The 26,447-nt window shown below is 38.8% G+C and overlaps 1 long non-coding RNA gene across 1 annotated transcript; it reads left to right on the forward strand.

Annotated features, from left to right (window-relative positions):
* The first annotated feature begins 1,906 nt into the window (after positions 1-1,906).
* On the forward strand, positions 1,907-26,447 carry LOC125689368 (uncharacterized). The gene is made up of 9 exons (XR_007375223.1): positions 1,907-2,036; positions 2,728-2,832; positions 11,189-11,304; positions 12,710-12,823; positions 14,822-14,986; positions 17,962-18,005; positions 22,716-23,353; positions 23,794-23,855; positions 24,106-26,447. It is a non-coding gene; the product is annotated as an uncharacterized LOC125689368 (long non-coding RNA).

Below are 26,447 nucleotides of genomic sequence, written 5' to 3' on the forward strand. Positions count from 1 at the left end.
TCACTTTTCAGCTACTGAAATACTTAGGTGAATGCAGTGATGATTTATGAGTGCACAGAAAAGTCAGAATCTTTCAGTGTTTTGCTTTTCTGTGACCGAATTTTATAAATTAGATGAAAACTTAGTGAGAATCTGCTCTTGACACTGGGGGTGTTCCACGTTTCTCTTGTTAGAAGGCCTGCTGAATACCACATGAAATGCAGCATAAGTGCCTCTGCTATTGTGAAGGAAGATAGACTTTTTTGTGAAGTCTGTATATCCACATCAGATTACTGCATTCTTCCGGAGGCAAAATAGGGGAGTGGGAAATTATTATTTTTCGCCGGAGAGTGCTTCAATTTTTTTCACTATACACAACGATAAATGTAATTTTGACCCTATTCTGAAAATCAGTTCTCTTGTTAATTTTTAAATGTGTGTGGCTTAAGTCGTTGTCTGGCACTGACTGAACACTTTAATTCTTCTAAGAAGCACAGTTGGAATCTTTTTTAATTAACTGAGGTTCAGATCATGGGTTAGAAGTAGCAATGGAGATGACCAATACCCCATCTCTGCAGATTTTTTTTCTTGCCATATTCTTATGAGCAATTACAGAAGGCAAGAGTATGTTTTGTGATTCTGAGATCTTAATATCTCATGCTTACTTAGCTCCTTGTTTAACTTGGGTTACCTGATCTTGTACTTTTTTTATTTAAGTTTCTGGCTCCTGGTACTATCTTCAGGTCAGTAAATCTAGTGAGGCAGCTGTTACACCTGACAGTATAAGTTTATATCAGAGAATCTAAACAGCAATCTCACATTAACTGCACATGCTCTAAATAGTGTTCTTTATACGAATTTGAAGGTTACCAAATGATTAGTCCATTTAGGTGTCTCAGTCCCAATTACTGGCTTCTTTGACACAACAGTATGCTGCCTGTGTTGTACATAGAAAAAATGTATGGTTAGTGAATCAATGGCAGCAAATAGAACATTGCTGTGAAAGTGGTGCCAAAGCTTCTAAAACGTTAAGGACATGGATAGAGATGATGCTGTGTTTGGCTACAGCGCTGAAGGATGGGAGATCTGATTGAAGTCTTGTCTTTGCTCTGATACTGACACTGAAGACAGTCAGCTTAACCTGCTACAGGACTGGCAGAGGAATAGCCACGCTCCCTCACATAGGAACTGGTAAAGAGCTTTGAAGAGCTCTAGCAAAGACTGTTGTCAACAGAGCAAACTTCAAGAAGATTTCTTCCTCACTTATTTTTTATTTCTTCTCTTGCTGAACAAAGTGTATGCTTGAAGTCATTTTAAAGGCAAGCTTCTCAGTTTCAGACAACTCAGTTGGTATTTCTGCATTGCTACCTAGGGTACAATGTAAAACTGTTGATGGGAATGTAAGAGATCGCTGGCTTGCTATAGCAATCAGGAGGATTCCACAAATTTGTATAATCCCTGTGATGTACTGGGGAATACCTTCTATAAGTTCAGTAATGCATCTGTGATTATTCTTCTCCTTGCCTCTCAATTAACCAGTACTGCACACACTGTTCCCTGTCAAATATCTTATTTTGTCAGGTGCCAGAGAGCAGACTAGTACTCTTTGTAAATTGCTGGTTTGATTTCTGGCAGTACTTGATTGCTTTAAAATGTGCTTTCTACATCCATTTTCCTCAATACTTAATTAACTGCAGAAAAAGTCTGAAATGAGGTTTCATTTAAGTAGATGTTTCACTTTTGTTGCCTCTAATCCATTCATTTATTTCCTGTATCTCACTAAAGTAGTCTCAGAGATGTTATCTTTCATTTGCAAGAAATTTTGCACTCAGGTTTAACTCTCTTTAGCTAAATCCCCCTGCAGAATGCATCCGGTGTTGGGACGAAGCGCAGAAGCAAGGCCACAGCAGAAGCGATTAAAAGCCAAACAAAATCAAACCATCTCATTTTGGTCAGTGGAAGGCGACTATGGGAATTCGTGACGCAAAAGGGAGTCTAAGAGCTGTCACTTAGAAGGGAAAAAGGATGGGTGGAATTAGAAGCTCAGCAAATTCTGAGTAAGTTATTGGGAAAATCTTAAAACTGAAGCTCACTTTGAAGGTCGATATAGTGATCACTGAATATTAAGCCCTTTAATAGAAAACTAACTCTTCTGTTGAAGCACACTAGGGACAATAGATAATCCACTCCGTGAGCTCTAAGCACATAATGTCCAGTGCTTCAAAACTGACTCACTCTTCTAGCTTAGATTTTAGCTCTGGCACAAGAAAATATGGGGCAGTTCCCATGCTGGAACTGCTGTGGATCCAATACATTTCTGCACAGGTGCTTTTTTGATGTTTGCAGTCTTCAATATCCAAGGGATTTTTTCTTTTGAGGCGTTTATGGTCTTGATGTAGACATGAAGAAATACTCAAGAATAGTGAAAAGAAAAACTTTAGCCCCTGTCCTTCATGGCTTTAAATCAATACATGCTGTATTTTTGGAAATAATCTAAAATTTATTAAAACCTGTCCAGAAGGCCAATCTTTGTAGATGTTAAAAGGCAATTTTGTATTTGTATTCTGATTTTTCAAGTGAACTGCTAAAGTGAACCTTCAACAAAAGGGAAGAATCAGTGCAATGTCCAAAGCTATGGAAGGCTGAAGACCATCAGAACTTGCTGTCAGATCTGTGCAGTGCTAAGTCAGCAGCTTTGATCCAATGTATTCACTTTGTGAATGTCCCTTTTTTTCTTTTCCACTCTAGATCTTATCTGGAAGCTTGCTGACCCAGAACTAAAATGTGACCTGGAGAACAGATTGTGCTTGATTTCAGTGACTAATCAAAGTTGTCAGCTATACAGATGTGAAGGTATGCACATGTCCTGTGGCTGTGAGACAGGCCAAGTTTAGTGATGGTCATCTATTTACATTCTCTCCACATTTTTCCTCGTCTCCATATGTGAAAACCCTGATTTATGTAGACAAGTACCTTTGTTCTTGAAGAGATGAATATTTGCCACTGCACACACACAAATTAAAGAGGAAGAAGAACAACATGTCAGTATACCTTATATGCTACCAGAGCATATATGTCCAGTTATGAATGAATATGTCCAGTTAAAACTTCAGAAGAAGTTTAAGAAGTTGAAATGAAACTTTAGAAATTTCAGTGAGAATAAATACTAACCATGCTGCTGTGGCAAAGTACAAAATGCCTACTTTAGGTTCTATGCAGAAGAGGATCTGCTTTATGAGACATTTTCTCTTCTGTCTGTCATGGGGTCAGTACTGGTTTGGGGGGAAGATTCTACACATGAGATCAATGACGTTATTTATTGTGGGAAGAATAAGCTTGATTCCTGTGCTCGTCTCACAGCAGTCATTTTTATTTTTATTGGTTTACATTTGAAACTTTCTCACGTGCAACATCCAATTATGGTATATTGCAAAAACCTGTATTTAAATGGTAACAGTGCACAATGCTTGAAAGTGACTGTTGGTAAATTGCTTGTTCACTTTGATGACTAAGCCAGTAATTATCACATTAGCATCCTAAGCCACACTTGTCTGCTGATACATCTCCTTCTAAGGTAATCCCATAAGACATGATGGGCTAAGTATGGAGGGTACAGCACTAGGAGAAGGGAAGAGCAAAGAATGTGTAAGAGATAAGGCTAGGAATTAAGAAGAGGTTTCTTCTGTGTCTGCTTCAGTGTGACTCAGGATACTGCTGGGACCTGGCACATCAAAAGAGATTTTTATTTCTGTTTTGCATAAGAACGTGATTTCTCCTGAGCACGATTTGAGCACTGAGCACTGCTGTTTTCGAGGCAAAGAGAATTGCTCTTCACACATACCTTGATGAAACAGGTGGAAAGCTGTCTCAGGTTGGAGTCCAGAGAAAAAGCTGCCCTCTTCCCCCTCTTTACATGAATAATTATACCACGTAGGTAATTAGAGAAGAACAGCTGGAAGAGGGTGCTAAGGAGTCATTAAAAAGGCTTTTGTCTTTGAGGCACTGTTCTTACTTCCCTGTATGTATTTACTGCAGTCTTTTCTTCACTCTCTACCTCCTCACTGCAGTTACTTTCTGTCTTTCCTAACAGTATAAGGCCATCGATTGCTTCTTCTTTCCCTCAGTCCAATTATCACATCCCATACAAGTGTGTAACCTTGTTCCTGAAAGACAGATGATGCTACTATTCCCTTTTTCTGGGGGATAGGCTATGGGTGCAACAGCCATGAGTTTTCTCTAAGAGGTGGGGATTGCTTGGTTGATGCATGGCCAAGCACAAGCAAACTGAAGAGGCACTGAGTCAGGCAGTGCAGTCAGATGGGTTTAAGCATCCTTGTGATGTGCAAACTAGCAGCACTCTGGAGTGGAGTTCTTTTAGGGAACAGTCTCTGATGTTATGCTACGGTAAGGGCCAGAAGGAACTTGCAGAGGGGTGCTGGTTTTAGGTAGAAATGACACAGAAGAGCAGAGCCCAGGGAAACAAGAGCCTAAACAATAAGTTGGCAAACATCCAACATGAATCAAATAAACACTGCAAAGTCCTTGACACATGTTTCTATCTTCCTATTTTGTCTACCTGGTCCACAAAACAGCAACAGTGAATAGAAAGAGTTTGGCTTCAAGACAACAAAAACTAAAAGATACAAAAATATTTTTGTAGGATAAAAGGTCCAGTCTGGAACTCCTTTCCATCCACTGGTCAATCTTTCAAAAGTCTCAAAACAATTCAGCTTCCATTATTTCTCCTATGGGAACTGTGCCCCTTCTAATAGATCCCACTGCCTACAAACTTCTCTGGGTGTAGGTTATGCTTTCACTTCTCGTTTAACCATCCTAAAGAACCGTTCTTCTTCCTGCTCACTGTACATCCTTCTAACATGTAGAGAAATTTTGGGTCCTGTTACTTTCATCACTGCATGACTAAACATGCTACTGTGTGGTTTAAAAAAGTCCTTTAATTCTGTTCTCTGCCACTTAGTTTTATTCTTCCTTTCTGATATTTTTTCAAAGTCCTGTTTTTGCAGGAGAATACACAAGATATCACACTTTGATAGGATGTAGTTAAAATCCACTGCTGTGTGCAAACTCATCCTTCTGGAAGGAATGAGTTCCTTCAATCTCCTATTAAACTATTCTCAGCTCTACCTGTAAGGCAATCAGTCTTGCAGGTGTTGACCTTAAAAATAAGCTCAGCATCCTTTTGTCAGATGAAAATTACGAATCTTCTCAAATAGAGGTTCTATTACTGATTTTTTTTTCCCACAAAGCTCACTTAAAATTAGCTAAATTTCTGTTCAGATTTTTTCTCACTTTTGCTACCTTCTGACTGTCAGCCGGATCAACATCTAAACAGATACCAAAACGTTGCTTATTTCCTAATCACAGCACTGTGAAAGACAAAATAACCTTCCATGTTCTAATTATTTTATAATGCCTTTGATTATTATTTATTCAGTGTGCAAAATGTATGTGTAACTCCCACATGCCTGCTATCGGAGAAAGCACAATGCTAAAAGTCAGCTCTGCAAACTTACAAGAACAAATAAGCAAAGGTAGCCCATTTAAATGCTACGCAATTGACAGTTTCTTAAAATGCTCCCACCTCAATCTGCTGTGTCAGCGTGAGTTTTAGAAGGCAACGTCCATACCCTGACTATAAACTCTTCTTGATTGTAAGAATAGTTGAAATACCTTCTTAAAATCAGAACCAAGGCAATGAGTCACTGGAACAGGTTTCCCAAAGGAGTTGTGGATGCCCTGGAGTTATCCAAGGTCAGGTTGGATAGAGCCCTGGGCAGCCTGATCTGGTGAGAGGTAGCTCTGCACATCAGGGGATTGGAACTGGAGTACTCAAGCACACAAAATCCCTCTCAGGGCTGGAATTAGCAGTCTCACTCCCTGCATGGTGAGAAGCGTGGGATGAGTGCTTTGTAAATGAGTGCTGCAACCTCAGTGTATAGTGTCTCCACTTTCAGTCCCTCTTATTACCTGTGCTGAGAAACAAATTCAAAACCTAGAGAGCAAAACGCTTTTGTTCACAAGGTGTGGTGTTGGATTGGGGCCTCCCCAGTCTGGGGCAGGCATCAGAATCTGTGTCTCTCCTATTTCATGGGGATCGCTTCAACCACTCTGGTATGATAGCAAAGACCCCAGTAATATCATCCTCTTTGTGAATGACTTTAAAAGGAACACAGCGTATTTCCAGGCTTTTCAAAGAGTGCATTCTTGGTTGAGGGCTCTAAGTTCCAGGTTAAAGCAGGTAGAGGTTATTTTGTTCGTCTTAAATGCCAGAGAGGACTGTGAATGCATGTGCATGTCTGCCATTTTGTGTTGTCTCTACACAGATCACTTCATTCTCAGCATGTGAGATTTTCAGATAAGCACTTTGAGGTGATTGATTCTTAGCAGGAACCATGTGGGGAGCCTTAATTTTGAACTCTGGAGTTTTATTCTGCTCTGAAGACCAAAATCCTGAAAGGAAACAATTAAAAAAAGTTTTCTTACTGGTTTTATTCACATCCTATAAGTCTCTCTTGCTGTTCTTTTACAGAAAGTTGCAGTTGCAGCAAAAAAAAGTGCTGCAAGAAGCATTCTTCATAAACAGGTTTTATATAATTACAGCCATTCTGCACACTAAGTATATTATCTACCTCTTAGAAACCTTGTTAGAATAATGTACAAAGTCTTATAGAAATACCTGTTTACCAGTCCTCCATGGAAAGCACCTTCTTGCTGATTTTGTAGAATTAGTTTCTCCTTGCCTTGTATTTAAATTGTGTAGCAGTCAATTTGCCATAAAGTGTTGCTCAGCATTGATATACAGCACTTCTGCTGGAGGTGACAGTGTATTTATTAATAGATATTTTTTGCTTACCTCATCAAAGTTATGCCTCTTACTTTTAATATGCATTTGAAATACATCTTCTAATGCCCTTAAAAATAATAAAAAATATCATCAGTCCAAAAAAAAGAAAAAAAAAGAAAATAAAACGAAAATGAAAAAAAAACCCAAGCTGTTCAAACGTCATATACTTCCAAATGAAAAATACCACTCAGGCTGTCTTTCAGATCATTTAGAATATATCCCAACTTTTCAGTGCTGCTCCACTCCCTTCCTCCTTCTGTATCATAGCTGTAAACTGATTTAAAAAAATGAAGTCTTAAACCTCTGTAAGGTTCCATGCAGCTTGGCAAGGGCTCTGACAGGAACAGTCTTTCATGTCTATAGCTCCAATTCCTTCTTCCGCATTTAATGAAGACTACTGGTGCTCTCCACGGCAATGTAGTATTTCCCTTCTGTATTTTGTTGGGGTCTGCATCTCTCTGTGGCTACTGTGAAGCACTGTCCCATCACATTAACTGGGTGAGACTGGGGAAGATTCTGTAAGCAGTTTTCTAAATTCAGTTATAGTTGTAATCCCTTTGTCCAGGATACTGCATTACTAGAAGGTAGTTTCTGAATTGCCTTTAGCCATAGCACTTTAGACCATTTGCACGGTCTCCTTCTGAGGCCTCCTTTTAAATAACTTCTAAGGGAAACACCAGGAGTTCAACTTCCATGGTTATAGTTTTGTTAACTAAGTGGACTAGGGCAAGAGCAATGCTTTCAAAAAACATTCAGAATATTTTTCTTGATGGTCTGACCAGCTGCAAGCAAAAGGTGTGCCTACAGTGATGTTGTGAACACCTGTAAAAATTAAATCTAACTGACTGAGAGATTAGGTCTCCAAGTTCTGCAGTTGTAATTTAGTTGAACCCAACCCAGAGTTTGGGTTTTCAAACAGTCAAAATATATATACACATATATACGCAATGAACCAGAGGTGTTAGAAGGGCTGTTTTGTTGTATACTACTTATCTGAATTGCAAGAGCATTAATCATTTTATCTGTAGAGAAACTTGCCCAAATAAATGGAGATTTTAAAGTATATGCCTATCGTATTCAACCTGCAGCAGGTTCGCTAAGGCCAACTGTTGTTTTTTTTTTCTAGTCCGTTTCTGCAGAGAAATTAAGTTTTGCTACTAGAGAATGACCCAAGAAAATAACAGATGATCATTCATATATTTTAGTAACCTTTATTTTCGAGGGAAGAGAACACAGCATCTAAAAACCTCTACCTGAACTCAAGAGGTTGGTCCTTTCACCCTACAAGTCTAAGCACACACAGCTTCAGCCTTGCAACACTGAGCTGGGCATAGCATGGAGCATGCATACAACCCCTTGCTGCTGTCACAGCATGTAGTTACAAGTCTGTGTTATTTCGTTTGGTTTTTACTACTGAGAAAACACTTGTTTTCTGAAGGATACCAATCTTCCTGGTAATTTGGAGGCTGACACACAGCAGCTTAAGTCTTTATTTTATTTTAATGTTATCATCTTTTTAACACTGTGTACGGGGCAGGCGAGAAGCTCAGCAACCTCTTCAATGTTTGTTGACACTGTGATGTCCAAGGCTTCTACTGTTCCTCACAGTGTAATCAAAAAACTCAAATGGAAACCTGCATTTCTAATTCAGGCAACAAAGGTAGTCTAAAAACTGCTACTCTTAGAAGGAAAAAAGAAAGCTCTTACCTTCAACTGCTAGCTCAGAAGACAAATAAAACATCCATATGAATGGTTGCTAAAAACAATTTTAAAAGAGCCGATTATCAGTAGAGAATCTTGGTGTGGTAACAGACTGAGTTTGATTCACACCAGTAGGTTAGCACCTCTCCAGCATCAAAGCACAGCACTTAACCAAGACAAAAGTTGTCTTGGGTTAAATTGAACACTTGGGTTAAATTCTCAACCAAAGGGCCTCTTATTGCCAGGCAATGGCATAGAAAAAGGGGACACAGTGTTGTAGCTTTGAGCAGACCTTCAAATAGACCCGTGGTTAGAAGACTTTTCTGGTAGAAATGTGATAAGTGACATGGGAGCACATACAGATCGTGAAACCAGAAAAGGATGCTGCATTGGACAGCAGCACTACTGAGTACATTTGGCTCTAGTCTTTATGCGTGCATCATTAATTGATAGAGCACGCATCCTAAAGGAAGCAGTTATTGCATTAATTCATTTTGCTCTTCTGTAAGGGAGAAAGAACTCTAAACACAAAATCTTTTGCTAAAGAAGAATCACTGTAACTCCGTGATTTGTTAGATCAGGATTGACTTGAAACTGGAATCAAAGTGTTGTAACAATAACACTTGTTGCCTTACTATGTACAGGAATGAGACTGAGAACAGCGTCAGAAAATACAATATTTCCATGTTTCCACTAGATGTTACTGGGAAATACAAGGATGATTACAAGTATTTTCTGTTCAGTTTGAATAGTCTTCTGCTCAGTTTAAATCAGGAGTCCTATAAAATGCAGTCATAAGAATACGCACCAAGCTAAACTGGCTTCAAATTTCATTTTAATCTCATTAAAAACAGTGGTCATCAATTGAGTAACTGGTCGGTATTTTCTAGCTAAAATGAAAAATAAGAAATGCAAAGCACTTACTCTGCATGGTAATGACTTCTACTCAAAATGTCATTTGTAAGATCTTGAAGAAAAAGAAGAGACTCTTCTCTGCACAAATACATAAGCTGTCAGCACCTTTCATTAAAATACAAAAAGCACAAATAAAGTTTACAATACAACCCACAGCAGCAGCAGTTTCAAAATTGATGAACCTTACTAGGATGCATTTTTTACTGTCTGGGTTCATGCTCTTTTAAAAGAGTGCTCTTTGGTCAGCTTCCTAATTATATTAATTCATTAACTTAATTTACTACATTGATTTCATTAACTAAAAGTATCTATACCTTTCATAGAAATCAATGCATGAAAAAGTGTCCCAATGGACATATAGATATCACAAAAAATTACTTAGTTATTAGTTTAGTTATTATATATTTTGCCTACAGAAAGAGGGAAATGAGTAGCATGACTCAGCTTTTCCAATTTTCTTCCCAAGGAAGAAGAAGAAGAAGGCTGAACCTTGTATCCATAAAAGTAACTTCCACTCACCACATGTAGGTGTTGGTAAATGACTCTTGTGCCCTATTTTCAATTTTCCATCAGATTTCTACTTCTAACGTTTTGTTCTAAACTTAGAAACTGTTAAAAGGAACAAAAAATATTTGACTGACTTCTCTTGTGGTCCTGGAAAAAGTGGCATTTCAGAATTGGGAATCCATAATTCACAGTTCTGCCACAAACAGGTAAAGGAAAAAAGTAGATTTTCAATTATATTAACATTTTATATTTCTATTCAGAGCACTGGGGGAAATGACTCGATTCTATAATACATAAAAATCACTACAACCCTATACAAAAGTGACAGGTCTGCTCATGTGAAATTAATGTCCAGAGTGTCAATCACTCATGTGAATAAAGAAAGAATATTTCTACTAGTTAGGTTCACATCAGCAGAAATTGAAAAGAGAAAAAACTGTGCAAATACTATGTAGGAAAGCAGAAGTTTTGGCAAAATGGGAAATATTTAGAGAGCTCATTTAAATGTGGTACCTTTTCCTTTAAAAGGATGTGCTAAATATCTATAAAAAATCAGACGGAAGACTTACAAAGAGATTGATACTGAAATTATCCTTGCTTATCAAATAGGAATGTGATTGAATTTAGGACCTTTTTTTCTGATGTTTTAAAGTGAAAGTCTGGTGGTTGGAATATGGTATGGAATAATCCAAGCTAGCAGAGCGCTAGCTCACATCAGGCCTGTATGGCATACTGCAGTCTGACTGTAGGCTGAGTGCTTAGCCCTTTGCCTGGGTGTTTCTGGGCCCTAAAGTATTAGATCAATGAACTGAAAAGGCTGTAAATGAAGCAAAAGGTGAAATGACTGCAAAAACTGAGATACTGTCCTGGAATAGCTGTTCTAAGCAGATGTCAAATGTAGGTGACCATTTTCCTACAGCAAACACCTCACCTGCAAGTTAAAGAACAAAATGCCCCCCAGAAAATCACAAAAGCAATCTGGTGATGTCAGTGCCTCCTACAAACAGATTTAATAAGAAGGAAGTTCAAGTTCAAGTTCCAACTGCTTGAAGTGGTCTAACTGAGGTGCAGTTAGAAGTAAAGCAACACTGTCACTGCGTTACAGCTACTTAGTAACACGCTCCTTTTCGAGTTTCCTTTTCCTTCCTTCTCTGTGCTAAATTGAGGTTTCTCGTGACAAGTATTCTTAGGAAATTACAGAAATACCTCTTTCCTTGCCAGGCCTCACAGAGAGAGAAGTGATCTTTCCTTCCTTGGACATTATCATTCTCACGGCAATCCTCTTTCGGAGCAGTGGGGTGGCACCTTCTACTCACTCTCCTTGAAGGACTGTTCAGGTATGAGCTCCATCTTGAGAGTCTGAATTCCAGCAGAACCACTGTTATCCTCATAAATGCCATCAGTGAAATTATGGTCCACCATTTTCTTAATTATCTCAGTGGAACCAAGGTTTTACAAATAAAAATAATACAGTTTGAATTTGGATGACCTACTTTATAAACAGCGTCACTGGTAATCTAGTGGGAAACACATCATAATTCTCAACAAATAGAAAGTTTTACAATCTAAATATAGTCTCCTGAGGGACTTTCACCCCCAGAGAGACTCAGTACTATGGCAGAACAAAGTGTTTTGGATAACTTTGCCTATTGCACTGAGGTCCATAGGTAGAATTTGGTAAAGAAGTGGTCTACACACGCTACCACAAGGTTGTACAGTCTCTGATACCTGCCAGAATGTGGAGAATTAGGATTGATTACTTCAGTATCTTGCTTTTACCAATGAATACCATTCTAAAATTCAGAGGACACAGTCGAACAATATGATGTTATTGCATTTTGTTCAGAGGGAATTTGGTAAAAATCATAGGGATTTACTTATTCATTTAATATTGTGTACAGCAATTTTCCTAACAAGAATGTTGTCATATATCCCATCAAATTATTTCAGTAAATTCACTCAGTTTCAGTTTTCCAGACACCCATGTAATACTTCATTAAAAATTCTGCTTCAAGATGAAATTGAATCTTATTTGTTAAAGGAACAAAGAGATGACTTGTGGGTTTTTGAATGCTGTGTGTACAGGGACACATTCTAGTCATGTACTTGTGCATGACATACACACGTCATTGTAGATCTACAGTATAGACCAAGTATGCGTAAGAACAGATGAGAGTATAGCTTCTGAGTCTAGCAAAAAACATGTTTAAGTCATTGCAGCTTAGGTGAAAACTCAGTGGATCATAAAGGCACATACATTCATTAGTTTTAAGACAGTGAAACTACATGTTTTTTGGTATCTTCCCAGGCAAAACTGAGAATCAAATATTATTTCTGCTTGCCCAGACTATAAAAAGTCACAGTGCACAAGCCTGAGGTGTTACAGGCACTTCCCGGCACTACGAACTGCAGCTGACTATGAAGAAGTTGGTCTCTGTCAGGTGACCTGATGTTACCTGTGTGACAAGTAGTCACACGCTGTCAGAATATCACATACCTTCTGCTGGCCTAGAGAAACATTTCTGAAGTTGACGGATGTGGCATGAAGACCATGAATGAAATCTTTCTTGTATTTCTCAAAGGCTTGCATCAGTTTGTCTCTTTTCTGCTGATCACTGCCTGTACAAATACAAATGTAAACACAACTCTTTCAAGTTAAATCAATGTTCAAGTCACATATTATTACTCTTTGCTCTTCTTTTTCCCACTAAAGACTGTTCTCTCTCCTCCTCTTGATGCCAGGTAGTATACAAAGCAGACAACCACTCCTCTTTATGGTTGGTTCTTGATGCTTCGAAAGCACACATCCGTATTTGAAATAAATGCAACCCAGGGCTTCATTTTGTCACCCACATGGTAAGTAACAAATTGTGGAGGCATAACAGAGCACGATATTTTGTTCCAATCTCCTGCCCACTCTTTTTTCCCCTGTCCTAGAGAAGAGCTGGTACAAGTCAAAGTAGAAGAAAAGATGATATAATTAAGTCTCTGAGATTCAAGGCTGACTGGCCAAAGGCTGCCACTGTGGTCTGTGCAGTCTGTACTATTAAAATAGTGTGATTTCTGCGTTAGTCAAACAAAAAAAGTTCGGAACAGACCCAGACCTTTGGATCTTTGATTATTACAAGAATTCTTGCAAGAACACTTAGAATAAACATTACTATAGAGTCATAGAATCACAGAACATTCCAAGTTGGAAGAGGAAAGGATCATGGAATGGAGTCCAACTCCCAGCTCCACACAGCAGCACACAACACTCCAACCCTGTGTCTGAGAGCGTTGTCTAAGCACTACCTGAACTCTGGCAGCTCTGGGCCGTGCCCACTGCCCTGAGCAGCCCGTTCCATGCCCACTGCCCTCTTGTGCAGAACCTTTCCCTAACCCCCTTGCCATTCCCTTGGGTCTCGTGCTGTTACCAGGGAACAGAGCTCAGCACCTGCATCTCCATTCCCCTCTTGAGGTAGTTCTTTTAGTACCCTGGGACGAAACCTGTCTCAGTGTAAATGGTGTTAGGCCTATCGTAAGCAGTATTTCTGTGTGTGTGTGAGTAAGCACCTCCTCCATCTCACTAGTACTGAGACAGAATAATCCTTGTAACCCAGCAAAGCAGTATATGGTTGCAGGTTTTCTTTGGAGGGGGAGATGTATTGCCAGGAGTTTAGCATTGCACATTTCTGAATTAGCAGAAGAGTTACAGGGTTTTAGTAAGTCTTAATGAAAGTAATATTTCATTCAGAGAATGAATAATTGAGTCTTTTTTTAAAAGCAATTAGGTGTTGCTCTAAATTGTTGGCTCCTCAGAAGTTTGTGACAGCTCTTGTATGTGGCACAACACCTTGTAAAATTGAAAAAAAAACCATATATTTCACAAATAGCTAAAATGAAATATATAATCTCCTGAGGCATATCATCTGGCTTTCCACTCTTGCATGGACATGAATTCATATCTTCATCCTATTAAGAAAAAGCATGTTGACAATGCAAAATCCTATTTGGATGACTGAGAAGCAGGATTATACTACTCACTGGAACAAATAACAGAATGTACTTGCTCAATCACATTCGTGGAGTGATTAGTACCTTTCCTCTTTATCTAGGTTTGCTCAGGGCCCAACCAAACTTCTCCCTCCCCCCTCCCAAATTTTGATTAAAGACTTTGCATTGTGCAGTCCTGTTAAAAATAACAGACAAGGAGCTTGATGTAGTGTCTACACAGTGGTACTGCCAGTCAGGATACCCGGCTTTTTTTGTAATGCTGTCAACAAATTGCTGTGAGGACTTGGGAAAAATTGTATTGGTGCCTCCCTGCTCCTCTGCATGTGCTGTCTGCTTGCCTGCAGGTGAGGCAAAACAACAGCCTCTATCCCAGGCAAGGCTGAGCCTTCACCAAGCCATGCCAAGGGCAAGAAAATAAAATGTTCCAGGTCGGAGAACCGCGGGTTTTAAACAGACATCGTCTAGTATTTCACTGATATTTTTACTACAAATATGGGTTATAAATATGCCACATGGCATTAAGCCTATTTAAACAAGTCCCATTCCACTGCATTATAGTTATATGTTTTGAGTAGTCAGCAAAAACTCCTTGGCCAGAATGTCATGCAGCAACTTTCCCTTCCTTTTCCTAAGAGACACCAGGTTTCATTTCCCCTCAGACAGTCATGATTTGTATGAGCCTCACCCACGTGAGTCAGACTGAGGGGTCCTACACAACAGCCTAGTTTATTCAGAAACTTGTCTGCTAAAGGAATTATGTGCCTTCTCCCCTTCTAGCTCCACTCTCTCCAGTTTCTCTTTCCTCATTATTGGTTTCTCCTATTCATGTTTTCCCTGTGCCCCTTCTTGGGTTTGCAGGGCTTCTGCATCGTGACCACTTCCAACACCAGCTATGCTTCCTTTTCAAGCCTCTCCTCTCCTGCACGTGTCTTCCTAAAATGACCTTGCTCTATGCTAACCAGGCATGTTCTCCAGACACACGAACAAAAAGACTAGGAGTGGAAGACATTCTCAGTTTTTCAGGTAACACTGTTGTTTCTATCGCAAATGATAAGCGTATTTTTTTTCTTTTTGTAAGAACAAAAATTAGGCATCCCATGCCTTCTGTATCCTTGCTGACCTGTTTCAGAATTGGCTGTATTTTATAGGTGAAACCAGAATTGGACACATTAACTGGAGATGTTGCAGGAGGGTTTCAGTTCTCAAAGTATGTTGTGATTCAGTGTTTTTCCTGAATCTGATTACAGGATACAACTGGTTTTTTTTAGGCTACCTATTTGCTGCTTCCCAGGCAATGTGATCACATGGCATGGCCAGTGCAGCAGTTATTTAGGCAAATGTATTCACCAACCTTCCTGTTAAGCTCATTTATTTGCTAATTTATCATGCTTCCTACTGTGGCAAATGTTAATTGTCAATGCTATTGTGCAGTTTTATTGGTGCTTTTACTGGTACCTCGTACTGGTCAATGCAAAATAAAGTATGGTAAATAAAAGGGATTTGGTTGAAAGCTGGGCCTTTTAAAAATATAGCCCCCACACTGTTTTCCTGGTATTCCTTGCTTTTTTCCAGCTAATAAAAGATCTCGTCTCTCTTTTGCTGTTGCGTAAACGGCCCACATTTGTACTGAGCAGGCACAAATTTACTCAGTGGAAATGCTGTAACTGGTCAATCAGAACACAACAAATCAAAACTTCTTTTTTGTTTTAAAGAAAAACCTCGTGTGTTTTAGTTCCACTTATATTTGTCCTAAATACTATGACGAGGCAGCTAACACCTTAGACTGATTCCACAGCTACTTTATTAAAGAGCAGGTTATTTTCAGGTCTGAAATAGAACACGGTGATCCAAGTACGAGGATGGGATACATAGCCAGAACAGTCTTCCACTGAATTGTTTACCAGATGTTACAAAACTCAGTGATTATAGTTAGAAACAGAATCAACACCTTGGCTCATGCCTTCATTTTTGACTCTCAGTGGGAGTTCTGGTTTACTTCCTACCAAGTGTTTTTAAAAAAATTGGCTGATGTTTAACCTCTGATGAGTTTTGAAACAACAAGAAAGTTTCAAAGGACTATGGGGAAAAAGAACAGAAAAAGTGGTAAATGAACGCCAGGACTGTCAGACTGACAACAGTCCCAAGCATAACAACTGAAACAGCTATTACAACGCTCAGTTGAAGTCAAAAATGATCACCCAAAGATCATCATACCAGCTTGACAAGTGATTTTAATTATGGTTGAGTGATAAAAATATGTTTGTTTAAAAGACTCCTATTAGCTCCTTGGCTTTGTTCTGCAAGATATTTGGATGAAGAATTACAAGACAGCAAAACTACAAGTGTTTACAAAATGGCTAACTGGCAGATCTGAAAATGCCATTAGAAGCAAGGGCTCCTTCCAAGCCAGGTATTTATAACACAAGGATCACTTTTGATGTGTTATTAGATTATTTCTTTCATTTATCTGTAAAAACATAAACTCTTTCCTCATGAAGGTTGAACAGTTACAGCTGGTGAACTTGTGAGTTCCCTGGGAAAGGAAGTTATTCAAGGACAAAGAGAACAGGAGTCATTTACTGTAAAAAAGTGATCTGCAGCATTCAATGAAGTATATGTAGGCAAGCAGTATGCTTTTCAGCATGATAACTAAACATCTCAATCCAAGAAATGCAGGCTTTTACATAAAGTCTAACCAGGAAATGAGTGTTGCTGAAAAGCACTCCTATCTTTTGCTAGATAAACAGATTCCTGTGTTTTTTCATGGTGACAGTAGCCAAAACTAGTGTAATATCACTGTCTATAAAGAGTGGGAATCTGGAGCATAAGTACAGTCTCTTGACAGACAAGTGACTGCTGCTGAAGTTACGAATCCTGCTCCGAAACTTTATGACTTAAACAGCACATATAATTATCAAGGTTGGACAAATTCATCCTGAAAGAAAGGTGTATGTCCTTCCTAGTGAGGTAAATTATGCTTTGTAACTGTTTAATGAAAGGTGGCATGTAAATAAATGAGGTTGGACATATTTCTAGCTCTTCTGCCCCGCTAACTCGGCAGACAGCAATGTGATGAAGAAAGTCCTAGGGAAAAAATCAGACTGGATAACTGCAACAGTTTATTCTTTATCTACCTTGGATCACTTTTATTTGAAATTTTATTTTTCTCAGTTTTGGCTGCCATTTTAATTTATGTAATCTCTGATTTTAGAGCAGTGTGATACAAAGAGACACAAGAACAGTTACAGTATTCAGATCCATGGGCCAAATGCTGCAGACTGCACTAATAACACTTAGTCTGGTGTGGGGATTGCTTATTTTGGCAGTTAGAGCAAACGATACCATTCCTTCAACAGAAAGCAGCGACAGAGAAGGCTCCAATGCTTAGATTTGATTTCAGATGCTCTTTGCCTTACTAGCTATCATTGTGAAACGCCTATGTTGGCACATTAATCTACAGTGTGTGGGTGGTTTTTAAGCCCCAAGCTCTAGTTCAGCATTATTTGTTTTCACCAATAGTTAAACTCTGTAATAGTATCAACTGAGAGAATAAAAAATTGTCTTCTAGAGGAAGAAAAGCCTCTAAAATGCCAGATGTACTCACAAAACTCTGCTGACACTGCCCCTTGCTGTTTGCCGTGTCATTTTCAACCCATGCCAAATTCTGCTCATTTTGCTAAAATAAGTGCTCACACTAACATTAGCAGAAATTTCTCCATGAGGAAGGCAAGAAGGAATCATCTCTCTGTACATACCATCCAATCTGAGTATTAGCACACTTGGAACTTTTGGCTGTAACCCACATCTGCTGTGTGTGACTGGTTGTGCTTTATGAGCAAATTCATGGACATTAGTGGAGCTGACAGCATTTGACACCATTAATTTGTAGACTGCATCAAAATAAAGAAAGAACTTCCTCTTTTCTCTTGTGTGAGGAAACAATGACAAGATTTGGCATTTATTTTACTTGTAATGGGAAAATAATCCATTTCTTTTAGGCAGTATAAATAAGACATAATCAACAAGTGAAATTCCCAGCTCTGTAAGTACAACCTGTTCTTAACCACTAACTATTCACCATTTCCTTCATAAGCAAAGGAGATCCAACTCCTACACTTGGAGCATCTCAGCCCGTTTCTCATCTAAGCACATTGCTGTTATGAAAGGCCAGAACTCCCTCCCTCCCTCGTGAGTCAATAAAAACTGACATGGTAATTTACACCTGTGAAAACATGGCCCAACAAAAGGATAAATCTAGCAGCATTTCTCTTGATTTTTTTAAGGTTCTAAGTTACTAAAGCCCCTTTAGCCAAGACAGACTTTTGTCTCTTACCTGAAACCAAAAAGCAGCAAGTGAAGGGATGCTGAATTGCTAATTCTGCTTGACGCTGTGAAGCGATCAAGAACTTACTCTGGCAAACAAAATTTCGTACAGCTTACATGAATGCAAGTGACTCCATATTTTGCGATTGAAAGACATTGTTGGTAAGCTGGAAAAACAGAAGCAGAAGACTCACAGCTATTTGCAAATCACTGACAGGGATTATAAGAACCTCTGGAGAGGTATGGGCAGGTTTTTTTTTAACATTGAAGTTGTACAACAGTATTTAGGGAGGAAGGGAAGCTGGAGTAAAAGAGAAACAAGATGCTTTATCCCTGTTTAAGTATTGCTTGCTGAAGCGTTCTGCTTTCCCCTTTGGCAGTGGAATAGGAATGCAAAGTTAAAATAGAGTCAGTGCACAATGGTTATGACAAACTCCTGCTCCCTGCATCCTCCAGTAGTTCCCACTAGTTCTGTCCTCCCCTTTTACAAATGCTGCTTTCAACAGCATTGATTCTGAAATCATTGGGAAGGATGCTTTTGTGATGAAGTGACTGCAGTAGAACTTAGAACACTATTCCTTAATTCCTAGCTCTGAAACAGGCTCCAGTGTGACCACAGGTATGATAATTAATTTCTGGTGTCTTAATTTCCTCACTGTAGAAGAGGTGATAGCATATTTACTCTGTTCTAGCTGGTGCATCTTTTTGGGCAGAAATCCCTGGAAGATGATCTTTGGGCCATACGGTGTCTGCCACAAAGGAACTCAGATCCCAGACAGAGCTGCCAGCTGCACAGGATTGGAAAGAGGGAGAAGAAAAATTTGTGAACCATGCTGCCCAGTAAATCACTGAAAGCTGTAGCCACACATTTGATATTTCCTTCATTGTGGCTCCCCTGGAATGCTGATATGCATGTTTCTTTTCTACAGACTGAAAAATGCATTATTAAAACCATCTCTCTAGCACTCCATAAACTCGCAATGATAGAAAGTTGATGTTTGCATATATAAACACATTAATTTTCACTGATTGCTAAATGATCCATTCAATTGCCCAAGATTAGCAACAACTGGCATTTCTACATCTGTGAGGATGAAATTATGTATTTATATAATTGACTGTATATATTATTCACACAAACTCCAATCATCCTGAGATAAAATGCTGCAATTTTTTATGCAGTTGAGCTGTTTGGAGAAACAACTTGTTCTTATTCTCAGATGTTGTGTTCCTGAAAGTCACAAAGAAATTTCATTCTAAACTGGCTAAAAACCCAAACAGAAATTACTATTTTGACTAATATCTGTCTCATGCAGAAAATTACATGAAGAAGAACACAAGTTATAAAAAGACCACTGTGTACCATAAAGCACTTAGGTACTCTGTTGACAGATAGAGGTTTGGGTTTGGTTTTTTTTTTGTTAGTTTTTTTAAAGAAAGATACCATTCCTTTTTCCTAAAACATGTGACTCCCTGTTAAAAGGCACTGAGGCTTCTTTCTGCCTGCCAGACAGGGAATTCTGAGAAGGAGCCAAAATGCGGGACATTGCCAGAGAATGCCACAATTTGTCATGAGCATGGATTGCTATCCATTATTGCTCTTTCATGTAGGCATGAAAAACACTGGAAGCTGAAACACAGGCAGAGTCAAAGAAGGCTATAAGGCTCTGGGAACTCTAGTGCCCAAGCTATCTTCTCTCAATTTTGGATTAAAGAGGGAATACAGAAATAGACACGATGCATATCAGCTCCTGGCTATGTGGCTGGTGCTGGCATGAGGGTTCTAGTTTTTATGATAATGGGACTTTCTATGAAGTTTATAACCTGTTAGAAATGGAAGGGGTCCACCTGTCCAGCACAGGTAAGGCAATTTTCGGCAGCAGGCTGGCCAACCTCACGAGGCAGACTTTAAACTAAATGACTTTGGGGTGGCTTCCAAACTGGCAATGCTTGTGCTATTGCAACCAACTGGGGAATATGCCAGGCCAACCACAACAGTGACAGATGTTCTTTAGCTGCCTCCCATGAGATAAGTCAGAAGTTCAACCTCCACAATTATGCGTACAGCTATTGGGAACTTCTTGCATCCCTCAAGAGAAGCCAACATCCCCTGCTCCCTTTTCTTCTCTGATGTGCCTGTATACCAAAGGATGCAGCATGGGAAATAAACAGGAAGAGTAAGAGATACATGTGTGGTCACAGAGCCATGATCTCATTGTGATCATGGAGACATGAGACAGCTTACATGACTGACACGGATAGCTGTACTCTTTTTAGGAAAGACAGAGCATCGAGGTGAGATAGTGGAGTTGCTCTTTATTTGAGAGAACAACTGGAATGTATTAATCTCTGCCTAGGGGGAAATGATCAATGAAAGGAGAGCTAATGGGTGAGAATGAAGGGGCAGACTAAAATGTGTGACACCATTGTGGGTGTTTACTACAGGCACCCACAGGTGCCTGTGATCAGGAGGAAGAAGCTGATAAGACCTTCCACAGACAGCTGAAAGTAGTTTTGTGAACATTGGTTCTCATGAAGGGAGAGAACTTCAAGTACCCTGCTATTTGCTGAGAAACCAACGCTAGTAGATATACACAGTCCATGAAGTTCCTGTAGTATGTGAAGGATAACTTTCTGATACAGGTGGTGGTAGAGACTATGAGTAGAGATTTGCTGCTGCACCTTTTCCTTATGAGTAAGGGAGGTACTGGAATCAGTCTGGTTCAACATTTTCATGAGAAGGGACGGAGTACGCTCTCAGTAAGTTTGCTGATGATGCAAAGGTGGGAGGAGTGGCTGAAACACGAGATGGTTGTGTTACTACTCAGTGAGACCTGGGCAGGTTGCTTGTGTGCATCAGTACAGGTTAGGGGCTGACCTGCTAGAAAGAAGGCCTAGGTGCCCTGGTAGACAGCAGATAGGCCATGAGGCAGTAGTGTGCCATTGTGACTAAGAAGGGGTAGATTAAAAAGAGTGTGGTTAGCAGGTTTAGGGAGGTGATCCTCCCCCTCTACTCTGACCTGGTGAAGCCGCATCTGGAGTTCTGTGTCCAGTTCTGGATTCCTCAGTTGAAATGAGAGACAGGAAGAGCTTTAGAACTGGATGGGCTGGTCCAGTGTGCTTCCCTGGAATGGTGGACTGAGGCTGTGATGGAGCCATAGAGATGAGCTTTAGTTAGGGTTTTTCAGAATTGCAGAACTTGCCAACTAATGATTTGGGTGGCTCATTTTCTTGCATAAAGTGTGGGTTACATTTCTGGGTTCCCTCAGTTAGGGCTGGTTTTGATCAATCTTTCACAAGTGTTAAGTTTTTCCCAGTTTCCTACCAGTTCATTTGGGACAGTTTCATGTGCGTATCAGCCAAGGTTTCTGCTTCTCTACTGAGCTGATCAGCCACAGGAGATCTGACTCAAACATCACAATATCATAGAAATATTGTTTGGGAGAGAATTCTGGAACTTACAGGCTATGGAAACACTGTCTCATGCTTCCAGGCTTCCAAGAAATCTAATTCAGCTGTAGCTCTTAATCCCTCATAACTGAAGAATTTGGAGGACTTTCTAGATTCAACAGATAAGTTTGACTCTCAAACTCAAATGTATAAATAAGTTTGTTTTTTTTTCTTTTTTTGTTCATTGGTATAAAAATGGATTATAATGGATTTATTTATTTTTTTTTCCAGAATTTTCACATTTCCTTTGGAGTAGAAATTTTTCTTTTTTATTACGAAGACACTTCTTGAAACCTGGCCTCTGGTGGTTTCTGCAGCATAACTTGAGCTTTTTCCGTACTCGTTAGATGCTCTTTCTAGTAAACATGGCTTCTACCGAGAATAAGAAATGTGAGCATTCTCCTAGTCAGACATATTCAGTGTTGGGGTGGTCATGGAATTACTGCTTTCACAGTAGTTTCATACGTCATGCTGCTCTCACAAATGTAAGGAAGGTAGCATTTCCAATGCTTTATATACCATATGTAAAAGTCACGAGAAGAGCTTCTCATGTGAAGTTAATCAAGGATGCTCTTACCAACTGCGACATTAAGAACTTCATGAGATTCAAAGCAGCAAAACGTTCAGTGAACCACTAAATTTAAACTCCTACTCTTTTAAACCCTAGCATTGAAAATCTAAATAACACATGAAGGCATTCAGGAGGTAGCCCTACACTTTGCGTGTTTCCTTAATGTTAATGTTTCATTCATGCAGTTTTTAACCTAAACAACAACAGCACAGACAGCTTGAAAAATGAAAAATTTTAATACTGTCAAAAAAGTGTGTTAATTAATTACATTTTTACATTTTATTCAGTGTGTTTTATCTGCAGTGTATTTATTCCTAAAATGAAACAAAGCACTATGCATGGTATTTTGTTCTGCCTTTTCAGGATTAATCTCTGCAGGTGTTTGAGGCTTTGTCTTTATTTTAACAGGTTTGTGTACATCTGCACCATGTGACCTGGGTTTTCTTCTTGCAGCTGACTGGAGAACTAAGTGCTTGCTGTGCAACACAGATTGCATATTTGGAAAACAAGCCCATATCTACATGACTGTATGGATTGAGAACAGGTAAGATATTATATCTCATCAGAATGTGTGGCTGTCAAAACTACTGTGCATGCTGATAAATTTCAAGGTTTTAAAAGCACACTGTAAACAGCAGCTAGTAATAACAAAAGTAGAAATGGTTGTGGGAGGGAATTCTACATGTAAAGAAAAAAAAAGTGCAATCTTCAACTGAGCAGAAAATTAGTTTTGTCCTCATGTTATTCTAGCAGAGTGGCAAAACAGCCTTCATTCATTTTGTCTTTTAATATGCAAATGATAAACAGAAGCCTATATTTGTGGACATAAAATCATTTTATACTGCACAAAAGATTGCACATTAACCCCATTAGCAGTGACTGTACATCCACTATTGTTCTGCTCAACACTTCAGAAGACATAAATTCTTATCTATCCACTGTGACTTCTAAATTTTGAGTTTTTCAGGGACAAAATTTCTTTTGTCAAGACAGACATTTCTGGAGCTAACCTATCCTTCTGTGGAGATAAACATTAAACAACAAAAGTGAGTTGTCTTTCCTTAGCAGAATACTGGTATATAAAAGATACAAATGATGCTGAATCCTCAATTCCTCATGTTATGGCTTCTATGTGCAGGAGCCTTGTATTCATGTGGGCTTTTAAATTAACACAAACCACACACAACAATACATTCCTGATGAGCTGTACAAGAGAAATGATAAGCAACTATTATAAAGAACATAGATAATGTCCTCTTGATCTTCTCCAATAAATGAGTTTCTGTGCCTTGTGCACTTCTGTGAGAAGATCACTTTCTTTTAAAATATTAAAATCAATCAAAAATACTAAGTTTAAAATGCTTATGTGAAAACCAGCATTGAGGAAAGGCTAATGTGATATGGAGCATGAAGTTTTAGAAAACAAGCAAAATTCTTATTATGTGATGTGGTTCTGGACTTATTCTCTTGCTTCTCTTCTCTGTAGATCTTCTGTGATCCAATTTTCTGAATCTTTAAAGGAAAGAGTTACCTTTTCCTTCTTGGATGGTATGCATCTTCCTTAAACAATTGCATCTTAGTGTCTTCTTTGAGCTATCTTTGTTTTCAACTGCATTATATGTATTATACCGCAGTAACAGTGACAACCTACTGCAGATCTCTGATAACTGATATCCATTCTACACGCATTCTTAAAAAGCAGCAACTTTCAGTTTTCTTGCTTTAAAGACTTGATTTTAAATTGTGGGTTTTCTGTGCAGAAATGGTGAATAGTCCCATATATATAATTTTCCAACAGAGAATCAGGATATGCCTTAAAACCAGGTGAATGAAGAAATCTGAACACATTCCACAGTGCTTTCAAGGAAAGGGACAAATGTCTCGCTGTTCAACCATCTTTGCTTCCTTTCAGAAAACAAAGGATATCAGAGACTCTGCTTAAATGTTGGGTACTGCAGGCTTCAGCCAAGAGGTGGCGTTAAGATGCAATGCAATGTTGTCTTAGCAATAAAATATTACCTGTTTTAACAGTAGTATGCCTGATGCTTAGAGGTACACAAACCAGTTAAGGAAATAGAAAATACACTGTAGGTGAGCAAAGGAATTCGACAGGAATTCAATTGGTCTGAGTTGGGACTGAAAAACTAGAGTAACTTATGCCTTAAGTAACCACTTGTAAGGTATACCAAAGATTCTTACACTTTGTAAATTAGAATGCAGCCGTGCAAATGTGAACCAGCAGCTGGATACAGCTGCTATTTTAGATGTTAGGTAAGATACTTAGACGCTTGAGGGATTAGGACTAGATGATCTTTAAGGTTCCTTCCAACCCAAGCCATCCTATGATTCTTATATTATTCTTAACCGTACTTGGAATGATGAATTTTTTTAGGCATGCCTCCTCATCATAAAAAAAGACAAGTATTTACAAACCAAACAAATGAAGCCAGACCTAATTTGAAAACAAAACTATACTCCCATTTAACACTGGAATGCAAACTCTTTGATGCAGATGAGTCAACAGCAGCTGTATTAACAAATGAAGGTTCAGTCCATTGAAACACTACTATTCCAAATAATCTTACAAAAAAAGGGGTTATAGATGAAACTGGTGATACCAAGGTGTTGAATTCCTCATAGAAATACGGTACTGGTATGCATAATGTTAGCAGGTCTGCAAGCCATCACATCCTTTTTTTTTTTTTTTTTTGTTCCCCTAGTCATTTATACTGTTTTCTGTCTGTTTCCTGTTATTATCTCACCCAACAGTGAGCTTTCAAAACCTAGAGTAGATGAAATATAATCAAATCAGTTGAGTTACACTATATTAAACTAACTGAGGGTTTGACTCCTTGTCCTCATCTGAGTGAAAGTGCCTCAGAAGTGCTATTGTTGATTCAGTATTAAACCTGGGTCTGAATTTTGTGGTTGTAGACCATGCTTACTTTGGTATAGAAATAAGAATTAGTGCAGATAAAGTTATTAACATTCTTTTTAGTTTATAAGTAAAAAAAAGCTGTGTACATCTTATTTCAACATCAGTTGTTAGTCAGAAAATACTTCAGGAATGACTAGCATGGCTGCTATCAGTCATCAGAAACCTTCAAGTGATGGTATAACAAGGAGATTCAGGTTATTCCTAGACTGAAGGGTATCAGTTCTTGATCATCTGTCTATCGGTAGAAGTTATTTGATTACATGATTACATAGGCATTTTTGTACACTATGTTTTCTGTTATTTGGTCACTCGATTTTTCTATGCAAATGGTGAAATCAAGTGAATTTCAAGGAACAAAGCCATGTCACTGTACTGCTGCATACTCTTCAGTAAGCCATGTGTCTGTATGGGAGATGGTATGAATACTGATGAAAGTGTATGTCTCATGTGCTATACCTAGAGATAACTACAATATATGGACAAAAACTATTTTTGACTGTGAAGGAAGAAGTAATCACTCAGAAGCACAGTACTCCAGTTGCATTTGAAGGACACTGACTCCATCTTCATCCAAAACACTTTAGTGATTACTGCTACATGTCACAGCAAATCAGAGCTTGTACAAGTGCTCCAAACAATGTTTCAGACATGCAGGACTAGCTGCTGATTGGAGTGAGGCCAAATAGACTGCATTCAAAAAGCAGCTCTACTTTAAAAAAAAAAAAAGTGAATATTTATAAGGGCACTGGAGAAAGCCTCTAAGCAACCCTGATCAGATTTTGCAGAGGCATGAAACCCTGTCATTTGCTACAAGGATATGGAGCAAGTGACAACTCAGCACTTCAGCACAAGGTATGTATAGACCTTGATCTCCTTGCAGAATCACAGTTTTTAGTATCTATGAAAGTTCAACTCTGCAAAGAGAACCTGGCTGGAACGATGAAGCATTATAATAAGGCAAAAGTTTTTTTTTAATATTAGAGGTTCCTGCTCTCGTATGCTCTAAAGCTAACTTTTGAAACTATAATTTCAGATGGTAAAACATAAGAAATAGAAATTTTAGCCACTGGAAATTTTGACTGGCATCTGTGCTGAGAAGGCCTTTCCAGCTTAACTGAACTGTGCTAGAGACATGTAAGACTGACCTGCGAAAAAAAACAACCAAAAACTAAAAAACAAACCCAACTGAAATCTGTTTTGGA

The sequence above is a fragment of the Lagopus muta genome, chromosome 2, assembly GCF_023343835.1.
Source record: "Lagopus muta isolate bLagMut1 chromosome 2, bLagMut1 primary, whole genome shotgun sequence".
Lineage (NCBI taxonomy): Eukaryota > Metazoa > Chordata > Aves > Galliformes > Phasianidae > Lagopus > Lagopus muta.